Genomic DNA, 19,556 nt, shown 5'->3' with positions numbered 1-19,556 from the left:
TTATAGCCGCCCATTTTTTTTTCATTTCTCCTGCTTTTTTTCGCGCTTTACATGAAAGTGTAAAAGTAATTATTAGTGACTACCATAATTTACCTGCGTATTTTTCCATTAAAGGCCAATCTAATCTGGTTCTTTCAAGACTAGTTGCATAAAAATCGATTTAAAATCAGTGGAGATAGAGCCAAAAGTGTAACTGAAAGTACCTTCATTTTTGATGTCGGGGACGCAAAGGTTAAAGACAGAAAACAGAAAAAGAAAATAGAAAACAAAACAGAAACATAGAAATAGATCTGTACCGTTGTCCTCTTTTAGATGCGGCGTTTTTCGTGTTTTTCTGTGTCGATTTATCTTTTGTTTGGTCCGTTTTTCCTGCTTTTACTTTTGTTCTTTTTCTGTCCTATTTTTCCACCCCACTCTCATTTTCTTAATTCCCATTCTATATTGCGTTATTACCCGTTTTCATCGTTTCCTCTATCGGTTTTCTTTTCTCTCTCTGGCTATTATGTTTTGTCCTTCGTATTCCAGTTGTTGCCTCGTTTTCCCTTTTTTTTCATCCCTCACCATTTGTCACGTTTTTTTTTCTTTTTCTGATCCGTCTTCTCTCTACGTGTCTCGTTTTTCGTCTTTTTCCGTTCTGTTTTCCATTTTCAACACGTTTTTCTTTTTTACCTTTCTCGTTTTACGTTGTTTTCTGTCCCGTTTAGTTCTTTTCCATTTTTTCGTTTTCGTCTGTTTTGTTCTTCTTCCTTTTCTGCTTTTATCCCGTTTGTGTTTCGTTTTCATTTTGCTCTTTTTCTGTCCTCGCTTCTCCATTTTCCTACCCTCGTATTTTCGTTTGTTTTTTGACTCCGTTTCTTTTCCAATTTGTCCTTATTTTCTTCGTCTTCTTAAACGTTTTTCCATTCATATTTCTTCTATTCTTTTCCGTCTTCTTCCTCCTTCTATCAAGTCTCCTCTATTTTGTCTCGTTTTCCCTTTTTTCTGCTGTTTTCTTCTCTTCCACTTTTTCTTATTTCGTTTTCTCTCCCATGATAATATTTGCTTCATTCGTTTTTCTTTTTTTCATGCCACTTTTCTTCTTTATTTTTCTCATTTTTTGTCTTTTTTCAATCCTGTTTTTCCTCTTGTAATTTCAATCACTTTCATGCATTTTCCTTCCGTTTTTTCTTTTTTTTCCCATTTATCTTTCCCTAAATCTTTTTATCCCCTTCCCTTCTTGCTTTCCGTCTTTGTCTGTACCGTTGTCCCCTTTTAGATGCCACGTTTTTTCGTATTTTTCTGTTTTGTATAACTTTGATTCGTTTTTTCTGTTTTACTTTTCTTCTTTTACTGTCCCATTTTCCGTTCCCATTCCCATTTTCAACACCTGTTTTATATAACGTTTGACCTCTATTACCCGTTTTCATCGTTATTCTTCTTATGCCTTCAAATCCCTCATGTTTTGTGTTCTCTTTTCCCATTCTTGTTTGCCCTATTTTTTCTTCCTCATTTGCCCATCTTTTGTCACCTTTTTTCTGTCCCGTCATCTCTATATGTCTCGTTTTCCCTTGTTTTTTTTCTTTGTTCAGTTTTTCACCTTTTTCCTTCCATTTTTCACTGTCAACCCGTTTTTCCTCTTTTACTTTCTCGTTTTGTGTTAATATTTTCTGTCATTTTCTTTGTTTCCATTTTTGTTGCTTCAGGTTTTCCTTTTCCTCTCTTTCTGTTACGTTCTGTTTTTCTTTCCATTTTATTCCGTTTGTGTTTCTTTTTAATTTTTTTCATTCTTTCCTCTTTTTCTGTTTTCGTCTCTCCATTTTCTTACTCTTGTACTTTCATTACGCTCCGTTTTTTCTCCTTTTCCATTTTCTTATCCAGTTTGTCCTTATTTTCTTTCTTGTTTTCTTCGTTTTCTGTATCGTTCTTTTCACTCATATTTCTTTTTTTTTCTCTTTCGTTCTCCTTATTTTTCTGTCAAGTCTCCTATATTTTGCCTCGTTTTCCCCCTTTTCTCCCGTTTTTTTTTCGCTCCTACTTTTTTTGGTTCGTTTTACGTCCCGTTTTTCTTCCCATGACACGATTCGTTTCGTTTTTCTTTTTTTTCATGCAACTTTTCTTCTTGTTGTTTGCCATTTTTTCGTTGTTTTTTTGACCCGTTTTTTTCTTCTTATTTTCAGTCCTCTTGTTTTTCATTCGTTTTTTGTTATTTTCTTTCCCGCTTTCCCTCTTTCCTCTTGCCTTTCTCTCTTTCGTGTCTAGTTTTGTTGTTTTTTAAATTTTATTTTTAATTTTTATTTGAGGCGAACCAACTACCGGTTGAAAGCCCCGATGAGAAAGAGGAAAGGGGTTGGCACCACACGATTCTCCGGAAATTTTTTCATAAGATCATCTATATTTTATCAACCAACCTGCAGGGCGTATCTTAATTGTGCCTTTTTTATTTTTTGCTCGTTTTTTCCCACAGTGCATCGGTCTATCTTGTCCATCGATCTGTCTTGTACATCGGTCTGTCTTGTCCAGCGCTCTGTTTGGTCTATCGGTCTGTCTTATCCATGGATCTGTCTTGTCCATCGGTCTGTCCTGTCCGTGGATCTGTCTTGTCCATCGGTATGGCTTGTCCATGGATTTGTCTAGCCCGCCAGTCTATCTTGTCCATGGATCTTATTTCTTATTTGTTTATTACATCAACAGACTTACATGGTCCTAATGATGGTCTAACTTCCTAAAACCAGTGGTCAAGTGTAAAAAATAGTAATAAATTCACATAAATATAACTAAAACGGATAGACAAGTCAATTGGACCGGCTGAAGGAGCGGTTGAATCGTTCACGAAGGGTTTGGCGCGATAGATGGAAATCGAATATGAATGCTACTCTTATTGTCAAACGTCCTCTGGAGACCGCTGACGGCCCCGTATTTGCTGTAGTTCGTACGGTGCACAGTAGTCCTAAAGGGTGAAAAGTTGAACTTTTTTTCATTTTATCATTTATGATGGTCTTCAGCACTTTTGTTTGTATGAATATCCCCCTTAATCTAAAACTGTCAAAATTTAGTCATTGAATAACTTTTTTGTGTCAGGAAATGTAGACATAGTTTCTTTGACAAAGTTGTAAATAATGTAAAAACAAGCAACTTTGCTGAAGAAATAAAATTTCTATCTTTATCGAGTGCTGAACTATAGGCGGGCATATTCTTTGAAACTTCTTTAAAAATTGGTTTTTCATACTTGGCTTTTCTTAGTTGCGTTTTACAAGAATATAATGTTCTAGGCAATTATCAAAGCACTCAAAATACACGTTTTTGCGCAAGACCGCGAATCTCTTGGACCTTTACTTGCTGAGTTATCGCAGCAGCTAAAGGCTCGATACACGTCCATTTTATTGTGTTAGTAGATAGACACACATGGTTTCTTCGGCCAAGTTACGGAAAATACAAAAGAAAACAACTTTGCTAAAGAAATGACATTTCTGTCTCCACCGAGTGCAGAGCTATAGAGCATTTTCTTTGGAAATTCTTTAAAAATGAGTTTTTCATACTTAGCGTATGTTGGTTGCATTTTACAGGAGTATGTGGTTCTAGGCGTTTATTGATGGACTCGAAACACATGTTTTTGCAGAAGATTGCAAATCTCTTGGACCTTTCCTCACAAAGTTATCGTTTATTCAAGGTTTATTTTTCTTTAACTTCTCGAGCCAAAAGCGATAACTTTGTAAGGAAAGATCCTAGAGATTTGCAATCTTCTGCAAAAGCGTCTATTTTAAGTCCTTCGATTATCACCTAGAACTATATCTTCTTGTAAAATGCAACCAACATATGCTAAGAATGGAAAACTAATTTTTAAAACAATTTCCAAAGAAAATGCTCTATAGCCCTACACTCGATAGAGATAGAAATGTCATTTCTTTAGCAAAGTTGTTTGCCTTTATAATTTCCATAATTTTGCCGAAGAAACCAGGTGTCTATCTACTAACACAAAAAAATGGACGTGTATCGAGCCTTTAGCGAACGCAAGACCCATGAAGCGTATGCTTGTCATACTCTCATTTGGGTTGTTGGGGACAAGTGGAACCCACACAAGTTTATAGTACTCGACTTAAGCTTTAAGATGAAGCACTGATTTCATAAATCCACTTGCCCCATTTTACCCTGTAGGTTCGTGAAGCAGCGGAAATTTAAAGTTTGAATATATGATACCTTAGAAAGTAAAAGTCCCAGAGATTTACGGTTTGCTGCGAAAACGTATGTTTTGAGCGCTTCGATAGTTGCCTAGAACATTGTACTCTTGTAAAATGCAACTAACTAAAGCTAAGAATGTAAAACTAATTTTTAAACAAATTACAAAGAATATGCCCTATAGTTCAGCACTCGATAAAGATAGAAATTTTATTTCTTCTGCAAAGCTGCCTGTTTTTACATTATTTACAACTTTGCCGAAGAAACTATGTCTATATTTCCTAACACAAAAAAGTTATTTTTTTATTTTCATTATAGGTAAGCAATAATTATCTTTTGACAGCTTTAGAGTAAGGGGGATTTTCATACGAACACAAGTGCTGAAGACCATAAATGATAAAATGAAAGCGAAAGACACCAGGAAAAAAGCTCCGCTTTTCGCCCTTTTGGACCACTGTGCATTGGTCGCAGATATTTTCCATTTTTATTACAGACAGCAGCAGTCTACTCGTCAGTCTTTTTCTGTCCCGTATTCTCACTATGTGCCTCGTTTTCCCTTGTCTTTCTCTTTTGTTTTCAGTTTTACGTCATTTTACTTTCGCTATTCACTGTCAACTCGTTTTTCCTCTTTTCTTTTTGCATTTTATGTTGTTTTATGTCTTGTTTACTCATTTTCTATGTTTCCGTTTTCGTCTCTTCCGTGCTCTTTCGTTTCCAATTTTATTGTTTATTGTTAATTCTCTTCTCTCTCTCCCTCTATTTTTCCTTCTCCACTTACCTACCTTTTATCACGTTTTTTCCTTTTTTGTCCCGTCTTCTCTCTATGTGTCTAGTTTTCTCTTGTTTTTCTCTTTTAATTCCAGTTTTGCGTTTTTTCCTTCCGTTTCTTACTGTTAACCCGTTTTTCCTTTTTTCCTTTCTCGTTTTATGATATTTTCCGTCCTTATCTATTCGTTTTCATCTGGTCTTCGTGTTATTATGTTCCGCTTCTCCGTCTTTTCTGTCACGTTCTGTTTTTCTTTCCGTTTTATCCCGTTTGTGTTCCGTTTTCATTTTCTTTCTTTCATTTTACTCTTTTTCTGTTCTCGTTTCTCCATTTTCCTACTCCCGTATTTTCCCCCTCTTTTGTTCTTTTTTGTTTGTTCTTCGTTTTCTTCATAATTTTTTTTTCTTTTCTCTTCCGTTCTCCTTATCTCTCTTTCCAGTCTCCTCTCTTTCGTCTCGTTTTCTCTGTTTTCTACTGCGTTCTTTCCATTTTTTCTCGTTTCACGTCCCGTTTTCTCTCCCTTGACACGATTTGTGTCAGTTTTCTTTTTTTCTTCATATTTTCCACTTTTTTTCTCCGTTTCCTGTCCCATTTTTTTCTTATTTTCAGTCCTGTGTTTCCTTTTGTTTTTCATTCGTTTTTTGTAATTTTCTGTACCATTTTCTCTCTTTCCTTTTCCCTTCCTCTCTTTCGTTTCCTGTTTTATTGTTTTTTTTTTAATTGAGGCGAACCAACTACCGGTTGAAAGCCCCACTAAAAGACTTTGTATGTTTCCCATTTTGCTCATTTTGATGAGTCGTTTTTTCTTCTTTTCTGTCACGTTTATTCTGCTTTCCTTTTTTTCTCCCAATTTTCGTTTTTTTCTCGCCATTTTACGGGTCTGCCTTGTCCACCGATCTGTCTTGTCAACGGATCGGTTTATTTTTCTTTTCCCTGTTGTTTTATCTTGCTATCTGCTCTCTTTTCCCTCTAATCTTGTCTCGGTTTTCCTCCTTTTCCCTTTCCGTTGCTCTTTTTCTGTTCCTCTGTTCCGTTGTTCTTTTCCTATCGCTGCCTATTCATTCCTGATTTTCCTCTTGATTTTCTCTGTTCTGCTACGGGTTTCGTATTAATTTTTTCTTTCATTTTTTCTCGTTTTGTTGAACGTTTTTCCTCTTTTCCTGCTTCATTTTACTGTCTCATCTTTAAAAGCAGAAAACAGTAAAAGAAAATAGAAAACAACACAGAGACTTAGAAATGGGTCTGGACTTGGACTTACGCCCCAATTTTGGGACGCGAAATCTCACATGCTTTCATGGTTTGGCAGCTTCTTATTTATTTAATTGACGGTTTCCAGACTTATTGGTACAGTAATGTTTCATTTCTCAAGTTCCATTCCCTGAGCTGACGTCAGAAAGAATCTGACGTTCCGTCAGTCTGCATCCATCCGAGCAAAATTTACAGCTATAAAATAATCACGGGTTGCTTAGTTGCTCGAAGGTGGTGGGTGCCTCTCTCCTCCATAATCGACGAAACGATCTTTCCGATAGAAATTCCAACTCGAACTCAAACTCGAGTACGAAGGTGTGTGTGTGTGTGTGTGCGCTGATGGTAAACTTATCTTTGAAAAATTCAAAAAAATTGTTTCAAAATCGATTTCTCCTGTTGTGTAGAGCATAGTCGCAGCACAGAGCTTGCCAGCCAGTCAGCCCGCTGGGCTGGGGCATGAATTGCGCAAAACGAAAGCAGCAGAAACTGGAAGCAACAAAAAAAAAAGATTGAAATACCAGTAAAAAAGAACACCGTCATCAAACAGGGCAACTTCGTTGGTTCACTTCGTCCCACCCGGGACGACCGGGACACCGGGACGGAACGGGAACAACCGGAACGGTGAGGGGACAAAGATTTTTTTATTACAGAAAAATATATATTATATGCTATGAGCGAGCGAGCGAAGGAAGAAAAAAAACCGAATCGAAACGACGACGACGACGACGGGGACGGCGACGATGGCCACGACAAGAGCGAACCCGTTGGGACCGTCCCGTTCGGCGAAGTGCGCTGGGTCCGGGTCGAACACACCGGAGGTGAGGTGAAAAGCATGGATAGAAAAAAGAACTCCTAGGAAAAAGATGATTTTTCATTTTATACAACTTTTTTTTCCTTCTTCTACTTTGCATTAACATTTAACAGCGAAAGAAAAAGGAAAAAGATTTATTTTCGTGCCGCGAGGGGTGACCCGATTGTAAGTTTTCTCTTGAAATTGAAAGGAAGGACTTTCCGAAAAATCTATTTTCGGTAAGCTCACTTCCGAAAGTCATATGTTAACGCGCGCAGCGCCCGTGTGTGCACGTTTGGATCCCCAATCCTTCGTCCCAAGTCCACACACGTGCTGGGTGCTGCTGCTGCTGCTGCTGATAATGACGCGGATCGGAAGGAGAAAGAGCGAAAAGGAACTGCACTGAAAATGTTCCTCCAACCTATATCAAGAGGGAATCTCAGGATAATGATGATGATGACGGCGGCAGCGGCGGGGAACCCAGCAGCGAGTGAGAAAACCCGTGAACAGCAGCAGCCAGCAGCAGCAGCATCGAAGGAAGAAGCAGAAAAAAAAGTTCAATTATCTTTGAACGAGCTTTTTCCCGCTCCGCGAGCGAGCGCGCGAGCACCGAGCACTATACCGGTGACCGATCCGGAGGATCGGATCGGCCCCATCCATACTCTGTCCGTGTCCGTCTGCAGTTTTCCGCCGCCTTGCGCGCGCGTTTTTCGTCGTTCTCGACGTCCGTCGTCGTCGTCGTCGTTTTTGTGCGCTTTTGCTTTGAGCAGCAGTTGTGATGCTGCGCTGCTAGAAAATTTCAAATATTTAAAAAGAAAATAATTTATCTCCTACATTCCTTCGTTGTGCTGAAAGCTTTTTTTCGCTCTCTCTTCTGCCTGCGCTTCTTGCCTTCCGATATTGGTTGGGTTGGGTGGTTGGTTGAAGCTGCGTTCCGGCGGTGCCGGTTGATTGGATGTGAAGTAAATTGATTGTGTCTGTGAGGGTTATTTTGTTCTTTGTTCGACTGTCGTTAATTTTGTTCTAATCCAGCTTGACTTTAGTCGTTAGTTGAAAGTTTTTTTCTGTTGATAAATTTCTAATAGCTTTATTTTTAATTTCAATTTTTTGCAGTTTGCCATCCTCTCATGACATAAGTGAACATCCTTTACTGGACGGTTTATCAGCTCCATGTAATTGATCGGTAAGTTTCATCATTTAAAATCAACTATAACAACATTCAAAACAAAAATAGTATCAAAATTCATCGAAAACTGATCGAAATCGATGTTTCGATATTAGTTGATCGATTTTTTGTCAAATGTCAAACGCTTATTTCCCCTTTGAATGCTCCGAGAGCGTCGACTGTAAATCGATCAGGGCGGTTGAATTTCAACGCCTGCTGTTGTAACCCAGCCACGTGTTTGGGGCTTTTAGTCTTAAATTGACGTGAGTGTTTGCAAGAGTCGAATTGTTGAGAGGTTTGTGAAATTTACTGAAAATACGCAAATTTTAGTCGTAGCTTAGTTATACTTGTGTGAAAGGAAGTAAAACAGTGCAAATTCCAACTGTTGCACGCTGCGTCTTGCCTAAAACTGGAATCCTTCCGTTTTTTTTTCGCGAAAATGTGCTTCCTTTGTGGCTCGTGACCAGTCAGAAAATGAGGTAACGAGGAAACTGTGTGAATTGAATAACTCCGAAGGTCGTGGATTTGATCGTTTAGCCTTCCATTAGCAGGGTTTGTGAACCGATCAGACCCCAGAGACCCGTTTTTAAGATATTGCACCGTAAAAGTTTTCTTCAAATGAGATTATTTGATAATTAACGCTCCCCAGAATTTGAGTTTGCAAATTTAATTTTCAGCAATACTGTTCAATACGCTTCAAGCGCCTAACTTTTAGCCAAATTGCTCTCTCTCTCTCTCTCTCACACACACACACACACACACACTGTCTCTCTTCCCAAAATTTTCGCGGTTTTTTACGCTAAATATTCCTCTTTTATGTGCAAAATGTTTTCTAGAACATCACATTGAGCTGTCTGTTGAAATAAACATGTTACAAGAAGAAATGTGATTTGAGGGGTCGTTTATAAACAAAGATCTATTGCTGAAAATGGGTAAAAGATAGAAGTTTGATATCTTCAGAAAAAATACTTAAAATTGATTTATATTTAATATTTTGAAACCAAAAAGGTGAAAAAAGATTTACTAAAAAAATTATTACTTAAATTGTTGTTAAAGTAACACGTAAATATTGGACGACCCCTTCAAAGGTGCATCATTTTTTCATTCAAAAAGTTGCCGAAGACCACATTGAGCTGAGACACGCCGTTTAACCGCAAATATATTTGTCCCGAAATTTTAATTTCTGGCCCATAGTGCCTTGGGACACTTGATCAGTAAATACAATGGTTTTGACGTAGGACTACGTCTTACGGTAAGGTTTGGCTGGGTAGGGTGTCGTTCCAAAAAATCTTTTTTCGAAAAGTGGTCAGTGGTTTTCAATATTTTTGCACCAATCGATCGGAACATCTTATAAGAATTGGTTCAAACGAAGAACGCTATTATTTCGTAAGTGTACACTATTAAAAAACTGAAAATAATGCAGCATTGTCCAACTAAAAATCCTTGCACCGTGATAGGTCGAAGAAAAGACGTCATCAGGGTTTGCACGGGGTTTTTGCACAAAAGTGACAGAAACTCCTCGTCCCAATAAGTCGAACCTGTATCAATTTGATACCTGTGCTTGGGAAGTACCTCAGAGTGCAAAACCACCCCTTTGCTTCAACCGATGTTATCGTTTCAACATTAAACCTAGTCCAATGTGATGTCCTGAAGGTAAACAATTTTCTTAAAGTATTCAACCACCCCTTTTCTTCAACCGCCTTTAACATTTAAGCTTGAAATTAGTCCAAATTGATGTCCTAAAGGTGAAACATCATCTAAAAGTAAGCGGTCATCCTTTCCTTTTACCAGATTGTATCCATCATATAGGCACTGCAAGAATTTGTTCGGAGCTGTTGACTTGCATTTGTGCATGTGTCGCGACACAGAATTTTCAAAGCGAGGAAAATCAGCCTCTTTCCAGACTCTCTTATCCGAGAATAGTTTTGATCGTTTCATTTGCTGCTTTGCATCAGTTTAGTTGCTGGCAATTCTTTACATACTTAGCCAAACATTACATTTTGATTAATTTCTTTCGAAAATGATGGACAGGAGCGACCCGTAGTGATGCTAATGTGCTTTTAATTACGGAAATTTCGGAGCTTACCCAGATTTTTATGCAAATTCTGGAAATTGCGCGGTATTATAAATAAAATTTGGGATTTACGACGTGCGTCGAAACGAGACAAAATAACGATGAAAATATGAAAAAAGGATGACAAAAAAAAAACGACGAAGAGATGACTAAAACTCGATAAAAAAATTTAATACCAAGACACAAAAAATGACGAGAAGACGTCAAAAATCAACGAAAATACGGTGGAAAGATGCAAAAAAAGGCAAAACCACAACCATTAAACGATGTAGAGCAGACAAAATAACGACTAAAGGACGACGGAATGACGACAAAATAACCGTGAAAAGAACGACAAAAAGTCTTTAAAAAGACAACCAAGAGATGACAAAAGACAACAAAAATGACCGAATGGCGACAAAAAGTCAACAAAAAGTGGACGGAAAACGAAAAAAGGGCACAATAACGATAAAAGAGGACGTTGAAAAGACGTCAAACATGCGACAAAAAGACTGAAAAAAGACAACAAAAATACAATAAACAAAAAACGACAAATGTTACATTCAAAAGATGACAAAATAACGGCAAAAAGACGAAAGGAATATGACTAAGAGTTGAGATAAAGATGGGATGGAAAATGACAAAAATATGTCTGAAAAAAGGACAACAAGACGGCAGAAAGATGACAAAAAGACGACAAAAAGGTAACCAAACACATCACAAAAGCGACAAAGAGACGACGATAAGGCAATAAAGAGACGACAAAAAGACATAAAAAACGCGATAAAAAGGCAGTAAAAAAATACAAAACTTGAAGAGACAAAAAGACGATGAAAAGGCAACAAAACAAGAATGACGTCAAAGAATGACAAAAAACGCAAAAACCACAACAAATCGAATCAAAAAACGTCACAAAAACGACAGACTACAAAAAGGAGACGGAAAACGATAAGGAGACCAAAGGGTGGATGAGTCATCAATAAGACGACAAAAACGCCACAAAAAGACAACCTAAAGACGACATCAGTTTGCAAAAAGGTGACAAAATATAACGCAAGACGACAGAAAAAACGTCTAAACACAGCGAAAAGGTGACAAAAAAACAAAACAAAAACATAACGATGAATTACACGCATGAATTTCCGAATTAACGCGGATTATTTCACGCAAATTTATTCGGTTTTAACGCAGATTTTGAAAATTTGCGTGTTTTTTACGCGAATTAAGGAGTTCTACGCCGTGTTTACGTAAATTTTGTAATTTACGTAACGGTGACCAGGCCTTCCCGCCCCAACGAGCTATATTCTACAAATGCCCGGTGCAGTAATCGAAAGAACAAAATTTAAGCGAAAAGAGCGTGCCAAGCCAAGGTCTGATGTACCACACGGAAGTAACTTTGGACCGTTACTTTTCCTCACATACTTTAATGGCATGTGTCTTGTAATCTCAACGGTACATATTCCGACGAACAGGAAAGAAAGGTCGATTGATTTTTTTTTGCGGAAACCGTAGCATATTGGTTACAGACACTGCGGGACACCGCGGCGGTACGCGTTCTGCGTTCACCGACTGCTCCGCAAACGAAATGGTCGAGCTTCTCCTATCCTGCTGGAATCAAGCTGTCGATTCCCCTTTTTTTCGAACTTCCTCGTAGGTATTTTCCATTGAAGTGAAATTATAGAGCCGAAATCAAGTGCCATCTATACCACAATAGATCAAAATAATGGTCGCAGTGGTCAAACCTTCCGACAAAAAAAAAGTCCCTTCTACCGGAAACTGAACGACTGGGTTGATTGCCTTCTGGCTTTCTGCCTGGAAACGACTTGTCAAGTTGTCACTATTCAAGTTGGACTAGTGAAGGACCAGTGAGTGAGTGGTACAGTGACAATGACGTCACTGCGTTTTCCGCAGAGTGAAGCTCGGCCATTTCCCCGGAAGGTCTCTGCCCAAATGTGAATAGCAGACTGTGAGGTAAAAAGACTGAGAACTTGAAGTGCCTCAAGGTAGTGTGTTAGGAACAATGCCTTTTATACTGTTAAAAGTACTGGCAAAGGGTTTAGGAGTGACAATACCGATGCAACATTCAGCTAGAATACTGGAAACGAAAGAAACTAATTTCATTTTCAGATTTGTTAATAATTGCTCTGTCAGGAGGGCAACCTTGAAGACGCTACCGGAAAAGGGCAACCCAAGAAGTGCACCAAGTCTGTTGAATATGGCGGGCGATGTAAAACTTCCTAGCCAGTATTTCCCAAGTATTTTCCACTGGCGTAGCAACATTCGGTCGTGAGCGATTGGCAGGAGTCTACACTAAGGAGGGTTTTCATCGTCGAATTTCCTTGACATTTAAATTACCAGTTTTGAAGCATTTAAATCACTCAAAGTGTTATGATTTGGTCAGAACATCGTCACCTTAGGTGGTTTTGTTCGCAGCAAATTTCGGAAATTGAGGTTTTCTCGATTCTTTCGCATAAATTGTCCGACAATCCACCCGAGATTCTCACACAGCACTGGATCCCATCCATCGTAGCCATGATAAGTCTAGTCTAGACAGTTTACTGTATGCTAGTGACCTGAGAGTATGTTTGCTACTTCACGGTCTATCAATAATAGCGAGATCGATAGAGGATTGATTATTCGCGGTTGCATTCAATAGCGACCATTTCCAGAGAACCAATTAAAGATTGGTTGAATGACCAGACACTTTTATTTGTGTTTGCCAGATTTTCAAGAAAACCTATCATCTCCAACTGTATCAGCCCTTCAAGAACTTTATGAAATCGTCTGCTATTTCTGAACCGAATTCCCACTCGCATATTTAAAAAAATGTACCGTTCCGCTCTTACAGATCTCTATGCAAGGAAACGTTTTCAATAATTTGGATGAAGTCTGTCGTTTTGACTGTGTATAAAATAAACAAACAGCAATGTTTCAAACCACCGAAGAAACACTTCATTGTGCTAGATATTTGAAGTATTTGAAATATCTACGGGTGTATTGAGAAAGGAGCCCAGGTGGGTACTGTTTACACCGATATTAAAGCTGCGTTTGATCGTGTCGATCATCGTCTGCTTTTGAGAAAGTTAAAACGCCTAGGAGTATCTGCCTCATTTGTTCTCGTCGTCAGCAACATCGAGCCGGGATGGCTCGTGTTTGGATCTTGGACCAGTCGTTGCCACTTCAGACGTCACAAAGCACTTTCGACCGAGCCATTTTGCTCGTCGACCCCCGTTATTCCTGGTGCCCGCGCGGTTGTTGAAGAGAACCTTTTTGCCGCATTGTCATCCGGCATCTTTACGGACGTGTTCGGTCCACGATAGCCTCGTCCAGTTAGCTCCGGAGTGCGATGCTGGCCTGACAAGACAGTCGTCGTATGTTCGAATCTCGACTGGGTGGTGCTGCTTATAGTCAATACAATAGGATCTTTGCACTAGCCCCGTAATTTTCCTGTACTCTAATAACCGGCTGCGAAGTCTGTCCAAAAAAAGCGTCAAGTTCTTAAGGACGTTTATACCCAGGGCTTTGCTTTTACAATGGGAATCTCTCCAAGTAGTATCCGTGTAGTAGCTCGTGGTTCATACGCTTCCGCCACTCTCCGCTTTCAGTTTGTACTCAGCCGGTCGAACACGACAATGGCGCGTATGTGCTCCGTGAGCACAGCAAAGCTGCTTGTTTTTACATTATTTACAACATTGCCGAAGAAACGACGTCTACATTTCCTAATATAAAAAAGTTTTTTTTTATTTTCATTATAATAGTAAGCGATGACTAGCTTTTGACAGTTTTAGATAGAGGGGGATTTTTTAGCTTGTCTCCAATTTTTATCTATTCCAAAAAATGGTGAAGGTTTTGGTGGCAGTTTTCTTCGATTGCAGGAGCGTGGTACATTATGAGTTCTTGCCGCAATCAATAAGGAATATTGCCTTCAAGTAATGCGCAATTTGCGAGTAGCAATCCGCCAGAAACGCCCGGAGTTGTGGAGGAACAAAAATTAGCTTTTGCACCATGATAACGCCCTTGTTCATGCATCATTACTTGTGCGCGAATTTTTGGCTAAAAACAACACTTCAATAATGCCTCACCCACCATATTCACCAGACCTGGCTCCCTGTGACTTTTTCTTGTTCCCGAAACTGAAAAGGCCCATGAAAGGACGACACTGCGCCACGGACGATTGAGGAGATAAAGACAGCGTCGAAGGAGGAGCTGAACAAAATTATAAAGAAACGATTTTTCTAAATGCTTCGAGGAAAATTATCTGCAATTTCTTCCACACCTCATTTCGCTTAACTGAATCGTATGTCGCCTTGAAATTCACAAATAAATTATCATTCTGTGTGTCATCAACCATCTACTTCAAACAACGGGTTACGGGAAAGCATTTTACACGCCGAATTAGGCTATGTTTTAGGATCTCCTGGACGCTGAAATAGCGTGACCGATGAGCTCTAGCCGTTTTGAGTGTAGGATCCTTTAGGGCCATTTCTTGGCGACAAATTAGAAGAAGTGGCGCAGGTGCATAACTTTTTTAACACATTTTCATGTGTTGCTGTCTCCTCAGTAACTTGACCGACGCTAGTTGTCGCAACTAGGAAGTAGTCAGAAGCAGCCAAAGTCTGGCGAGTAAGCCGCATGTATAGGAATGACTTAATTGTTTCTATGATCGGTTTTGCAGTGTGTGGTGGAGCACTGGCATGCAACAAAATCACTTTGTGCTGCCTTTTTCTTATTATTCTGATCATTTTTCAACCAAAACTCGACGTAAATTGATTATTTGTTGTCGGTAGCGCTCGGCATTAGTGGTTTCACCAAGTTTGAGTAGCCCATCATATCACCTTTCAATCTCACTGAACACAAAGCTTCGTTCTTTGTCCATGGCGATTCCTCTGAACTTACCCAAGATCTTAGGATCCCTGAATTAAATTCACTTTTCATCGGCTGTCAAAGTCCGATTCACATGTGAATTTTCGGTTTTCCAGCTGTGCTTTCGTTCAGCTCATTTGGAACACATTTTATTCTATCTTCTGGATCTTTCCCATGACCTTCTAACATAGATGGAACTGACTTCTTGAAACACATTCAATTGATCTGCATTTGTTGAGTTTTCTGTTCGTCCTAAAAGGCCTGCAGTTCACTGTCCTGGAACTGTTTCCGGGTTTTTCCACGCTCTACATGTCGTTACTTTCTCACGACAAAATCAACATTCTTAAATTTTCTAAACACCCAAAGCACTTGATTTTCCAGAAAAAGTTTCTCGTTTGGCTAAAGATCGGTCAAGCTGCTGGCTGAGAACTGATCAGTTTCCTTTTTATTAAGGAGCATAACTGATAAGTGATGCTCTCCAGTAACTTCTGGAATCATGAACGAAGAAATTTATCGAAAAGAAAGCCTTCAGGAAAGGTGGCTGTTTCTTTGTTTTGGACCAAGTAAAGTGGATTGCTTTTCTGAAAACGACTTTTTAAGTTGTCACTCTTCAAGGTGGGACCAAACAGCGAGTGAGTGGTACAATGACAATGACATTACTACTGCGATTAACGGAGAGTGGAATTCGGGCAATGCCCCGGAGCTATGGCCGACTGTGAATCGCAAACTGTGAGGTAAAAGAACTGAGAAGAGCTATTGGATGCAATGCAAAGTTTAATTTTGAAGTGCCACAAGGTAGTGTGTTAGGAACAGTGCCTTTTACTAGCAAAGGTAATACTGGAAATGAAAGAAGCTAGTTTCAGTTTTAGATTTGTCAATAATTGCTCTGTCAGGAGGGCAACCTTGAAGACGCTGCTGAAAAAGGGCAACCCAAGAAATGCACCAAGTCTGCTGAATATGGCGGACGATGTAATACTTCCTATCCAGTATTTCCCAAGCATTTTCGACCGGTATAGCAACATTCGGTCGTGAGCTCATATTGCGATTGAAAACTCTAATGTACCACAAGATAGTAAGTTGAAACCAGTGTTTTTTATACGATTGGTCAACGCCTACTAGGAAATAGTATTGAAGAATGTGAATAAGGAAACTTATTTTTTACAAATCCGATAAAATCTACGATTTCACATTAGAACAACCTGAATCCAATAGAGAGATTAGCTAATCCTTAAGTCTAATCAAATATAGTAGAAAAGAGGGATGTTTTCTAACATGAATTGCCTAGTTGATAAAACTGACATTACAAAAATCGCCTGTGTGCAATTTACGGCATGTATGGGTGCAGCCTACCACTCAGGTTCTAGTTTAATTTCCCAGCACAATTCGAACCCCGAAAAACTAATATCGAAAACCGGATGTCGATTCCGCACATGACAGAGCAAAACCAAAAAAAAAAAAGAAACGAGTGCTTATCTATTCACGTTCGTCGTTTTTGTCACTCCGTTTTCCATCAATCGCTCAAAAAAGTGAACTCGAAAAAAAAAAAATGGAAACTCACACAAACACTAGGACTAGATGTGATATGCGTATGCAATGACGACACACAACAGTTGCGGGGAACAATCGGACTGAGCAGGAGCTTTTTTACTGGTCCTAAAGCATTTTTTTTTTGTCCTATTTTCAAACTTTATTTGCAATTTTATCTGATATGAAAACAAATCAAACACACAGAGAGAAACAAAAAAACACTCGCTCAGCTAATAAAAGTGGAGACTTGGCAACCGGCAAACAGTAACAGGCAGGCAGGATTTTTGCTATTACATTTGCAAAACTGGCCTGCTTGGTTTGGTCGGTGCCGGTTCGCAATAGTTTCCGTTTCGACGGGCAAACAAATACCGTAGTGCTTGAGTCGTTTTTTGCTCGGGTACCCCTTCGGGACCGACCGATCGGAATCGGGGAGGTGTTCAGAAAAAGTTTACATTCACTGACAGTTTTTTCTGAGAACGGTTTCCATCAGAGCCTGCTTTGAGTGGTGTGCTGTTTCAAAACGTATAACAAATATCTTTGAAATTTCAACATTTTGGTAGTTTCTCGATTATGATGCTTTCCAAAAAAAAAAAAGTTGACGTCGTGTATTACGTCAATTCGTTACGGGCAAAAACTCACCGCCACGCCGAGGAACCCTCCTCGGCGGGCGCAGCTCTTGCAAAAGATTTGAAGCGACTAGTTGGATTCAAAATGAAAAAAAAAATAAAATACTTCACTCTACCATCCATCCATCCATCGCAGCGCAAAAGCTTCAGTCAGCAAACGAAATATAAAAAAAGAACCATTACTCGTTTTAATTTGGTTCCATGAAATTCGTGGTCCGCTCCGTTTTTTTTCACTTCTTGTTATTACCGTGCAGCAGCTCACAGTGTTTGGTTTTTTTCACGATTACAATTTTTTTTCTCGATTCAGTACTCCGTTCTGTTCGTTACAGGCCACTACCACAGCTTGCCAGCCAGGCAGAGTTCCATTGCGCGAGGAGACGGTTTGGTTTGAAAAAAAAAAAAAAAATATGAAAAAAGACCTGCAAGAAGGCGTCATCAATAGCCCACAAAATTTAAATTAAAACCGACGGACGTAACGTGTGCCACACGATATGGTAGGGCCCCCGCCGCCCGTCCGGGAATGGTGGTAATACGGTGGAGAAAGGAAATAGAGAAAAAAATCATCAGAATAAAAGAAGAGCCCTAGGCAAGGCTAGGCCAGCCCAAGCCAGGCCGGTAGCACGTACCTATTTAAAAATAGACAGGAGAAGCTAAAAAATCCGGAACGGTTTTAATGGTCATAGTCCCCGCGCCGTCATGATGTGCCCATCACCGTCGTCGTGTCGTGTTGGGTGAAAATTTTGAACGATTAGTGCTGGTGAATAAGATGTACAAGTCATTGATTTTTTCCTGTAATTATATTTCTAAATTTAAATTAGAATTTACCCCTGTGGAAAAGAGAACGTTTGCCAGTCTCTGTTTGGGATTGTTTCTATTGTCAGACTGTGACTGTTATTTTGGAACAATCACAGTAGACTGTGACCAGTGACTTCCAACGAAAGGCTGGAAAAGTTTATCAAAATTTGTTACGTTACTATGTCAACAGTTTTCAATTAACCCGAATATCTCCGTCGCACTCTCAATCGAAAGGTTCGTAAACACAATCGAAACAGTAAAAAAACTCTAAATACCTTTTAAAGTGACGACGAATCGCATTTAGAAAAATAGGTTGAAAGTGTCTATTCAATTTTTTTTTCGAGTTTTTTTTACATAACCTGACACAAGCGTAAAAAGTTGTACACCATCCATAACTATATAATGCCGAGACCGACCAACCGACATTCGTCGTCGTCACCGTTGTCGTCGTTGTCGTCGTCGTCGCGTACATTTCCAGTTTACTTACCGCGCGTACTGAGTTTTGTTGCTCATCAACCAACAACCGAAAAAAAAGACCGCGAGTAATAAAAAATGAATCCATCAAAATGTGAGTAACCAGCAACAACAAAAAAAACTTACCTACCGGGACAAAAAAAATGAAACAAAAAAAAATTCAGTTCGGTTATGGCACAAGCCACGACCGCACGGTTGACGTAGGACACTTCGTTGATGGCAGCAGCTAACATTGCACCACTCTACGCACGTCCTTGTGCTCAAAAGCTTGTTCCGGAAATTTAAAATTTACTGTATTAGTAATTTAGAGAAATATGCAAAAACTGTTTCCTTCAGTTATCAAATGAATTTTTCGTACCTAACAGATATTCTCCTTTGAGTCACTCCCGGTTTTAATTCCCTTAAAAGTGAGATGCGAAATTTTGTTTTCTCGTATATTCGAGATACAGATTTGGTACTTTCAGAAAAGTTGTAGTAAATATCAATACAAACAACTTTGTCAAAGATACCATACTTGTATCTCTTCATGGAAATTATCTATGAAGTGTTATTCGTGGACACGACAAACCCTTCAAAACGGTTTTTAAACCCTGTCTTATTCTGGTCAACTTTTACGTGTTCATAATAGTCTAGAAAGTTGTTTATCTTGGTAAAATCAACGTTTTTGTAGAACATTATTATACGTTATTATCTGAAGTTTCGAAGATTTTGAGCTTTTTTGGTGAAAAATAGTGTACTTCTTTGAGCTCAAATATTTCCCAAGGTAGCAAATGGTGGCAGATCAAACAACTCCTACTTAAAAGTACAACAAAAAACCTGTAAAAGCAAGCGTTAATTGTCTGTATCTGTTTGTATCCTGAAAGTATCAAACCTGTATCTCAGAACGGAGCTTTTTTCCATTTGCTTCGTATGAATATCCCCCTTAGTCTAAAACTGTCAAAAGTTAGTCATTGCTTACTATAATGAAAATAAAAAAAAAACTTTTTTGTGTTAGGAAATATAGACATAGTTTCTTCGGCAAAGTTGTAAATAATGTAAAAACAAGCAACCATGCTGAAGAAATAAAATTGATATCTTCATCGAGTGCTGAACTAGAG

General features: G+C 39.0%; 1 protein-coding gene across 1 annotated transcript in view; it reads left to right on the top strand.

The window, feature by feature from the left end:
• LOC128735700 (protein abrupt) overlaps positions 1-19,556 on the top strand; it is a 108,567-nt gene that overhangs the window by 62,763 nt on the left and 26,248 nt on the right. Inside the window, exon 2 of the mRNA XM_053830187.1 lies at positions 8,070-8,139. The gene's annotated coding sequence lies outside the window, so the exon portion shown is untranslated. The remainder of the gene's footprint in view (positions 1-8,069; positions 8,140-19,556) is intronic.

Source organism: Sabethes cyaneus, chromosome 1 (genome assembly GCF_943734655.1).
Source record: "Sabethes cyaneus chromosome 1, idSabCyanKW18_F2, whole genome shotgun sequence".
Classification (NCBI taxonomy): domain Eukaryota; kingdom Metazoa; phylum Arthropoda; class Insecta; order Diptera; family Culicidae; genus Sabethes; species Sabethes cyaneus.
Note: the sequence above shows the minus strand (reverse complement) of the source record. Positions and strands in the feature narration are given on the sequence as shown.